The sequence below is a fragment of the Bactrocera latifrons genome, unplaced genomic scaffold (assembly GCF_001853355.1).
Source record: "Bactrocera latifrons isolate USDA-ARS-PBARC rearing strain unplaced genomic scaffold, ASM185335v1 scaffold_7, whole genome shotgun sequence".
Classification (NCBI taxonomy): Eukaryota; Metazoa; Arthropoda; class Insecta; order Diptera; family Tephritidae; genus Bactrocera; species Bactrocera latifrons.
The window spans coordinates 853,276-855,811 of NW_017537378.1; positions in this window are offsets into that span (position 1 = coordinate 853,276).

Sequence of the window (2,536 nt, forward strand, 5' to 3'; positions counted from 1 at the left end):
TATTTAACTGATTTGTTTGTACATTAAAGTAATACGATTTTCTTCATTTATTTAATTAAATTTAAAGTGTTTTGAGTGACTTAGAAATATTAACAACACTTAAGGGGTCCTAAAAGTCCGCAAGCGAAAAAAAAAAAATTAAATAAAAACAAACAAAAACTAAAAAAAAATTTGAAAGAAAGCATATGCGTATCCTCACTATACAAGCCAACTTTTACAAGAACTTATTTCCGACATATTAAAAAAAATAAATTCATACACATTCGCTGTAACCTTTCATTCTACCTAAACGAAAAACACCGAAATTTTACCAAAAAAAAAATTACCAAAAAAACCCAAACATTTGCCACACGCGCGTATCCTTGCACATCCTTTCCTTACCGCGTTTGGCAAACGTACACCGTCGACTTAACAACCGACTAACGGAAGTTTTCGGTGGAGCGGCTGCGTCAAGCCAAGCGCTTCATCGCAGCACTTAGATAGTTGTCTTTACTTTTGTTTAAGGAAATGCCATGAAATGAAGCGTATTATTGAAAAAAGTGGGTAGAAGCAGCAAAAACACACGACAAAGCAACAACAGCGTCGGAGAAATGGCAAGCGTAAGTAAGCACCAGCAGCGGCGGAAGAATTATTAGCGGATGTAGCTAACAGTTAACGATCAAACGCGCAGCAAACGCAACAGATGTGCCAAACGAGCAAATGGCGGGCGAGCGCCGAGTGCGCAAATGCCAGAAGGTTTTAGGCAGCGAAATTCGCAGCACGGCGGACAATTTGAAAGACAAACACAAATTGTAGTCAACTTAATGGCAAATAAGAAGTTGTTGCTGGACGGCTTGTGGTTTTTCCTAAGATTTTTTTTCACCTCAGTTCTTTGTATAAAATGACAATTAAAGTGTGGTTTTTGTTGCTGTTTCTCACATGTCTGCAGTCATTTCGATTTCCGTTTACATGGTGATTTGCAGAAACTCGCGTTCGCTTGTGGCTATTGTTGTATTTTATTAACTTATTTATTTTTATTGATTTTTTCTTCAAGCCATCGTTTTACTCCTTCATTGTACCCTTGAGGTCCGTTTAAGTTTGTGAAAAATTGCAACTTCATCATATCATCACCTGCTCATCAATCGCGCTGCTTTCGCTGATGTGGTTTGCACAGCGTGTGATCGCTGGCGGACACTTGCTTTGCGGTGCTGCTGCAGACTGTCGCACAAATGACGATGCAATCGAATGTATATATATATATATATACATATGTGTGTTTGTATGTATGTATGCATATTAGTGTGTGTGACTGCATAAAACAACAATATAAGACACTTCAAAGGTCCGCTCTTTGACTGAGCGCTAGTAAAAGTGTTGGACACTTCTAAATTTATGTGAAAAAGGAATATTTTTGTTGTTGTTTTTATAAATGTTTTGCTATACGAAAATGTTGCTTTTATGGCGAAAATATTGAGAACTTAATTTTGTTTCAATTCTTCAAAGTGTTCGCTGACTAAGACACTTAGCAGTAATGAAGTTCGCTCGCTCACAAATTAAAATTATAACTTGAGCGAATAACAGTAAATTAGTATAGATTTATAATTAAAAATATATGCACTTAATCAAGCAGTGCCTTAGTAATTTGCCAAAGCACTTTTTTACCAAGAAACTGCGCAATAAATTCTAACACTTAAAGTTGGCTGCGCTTGACGGACATTAGCAAATCGTTAAGTCTTGCGCAAATGTCGATAATTTTCTAAAGTAAAAGAAAAGGAGCAAAAGAAAAGCAAGAACTAAAGAAATTGAAGTCATTTTACAAACACACATTTGTATGTGGCAAAACATTGAACTTATCATTGCCGCTTTATCACCACACGCCTAAGCAAATTACAGCGCAGATAGCGTTCGTGATAGCCAGCACTGGTGTGCGTGTGTTTGCTTGAGAGTGTGCGCATGCGCGCAACTAAGCCTTTGTTGTAATAAAATGCTCGCATTGTGCTTTGTTGCCGTCTGGCGAATTCGCCAAATAACATTATTTTTTTCGTAGTATTGGACTGCTCAGATCTTGATTGCATTCTGCTAATGCCGCTTAAATTTGTTCGACTATTTCTTGTTATTCTCTATGCTTTTATTTGCTTGTAAATGCTTTGCAGTTTATTGCCATTTGTGTGTATGTAAGTGTGTGCTGCGATTGTTATTTAACTTCTTGGAAGTGTTAATTTTATTACGGTAATTGTTTTTGTTGCAATTTGTGTGTTTTTATTGACGCACAGCTATTGCTCCATTCTCTGGTTAAAAATGAGATTTGTTGTTGCTACACTAGATTCTGAGTAAAATGTGCAATTGCAAATGGAAAGTAGATACTTTGATGTAGATTCCGAAATATATTGATTTTATTGAAATTGCTTTAATTTGAATTTTGTTTGTGAAACAAATATTTTTTAGATGTTTTGTCGAAGTAATTTTATTTTAAATTTTTAATTTGAAATTTTTTTTTGATTTTTTTCGGTATTATTTATTTTTAATTTTATGTTTCAAGTTTCAAGTTTTAAGTTTT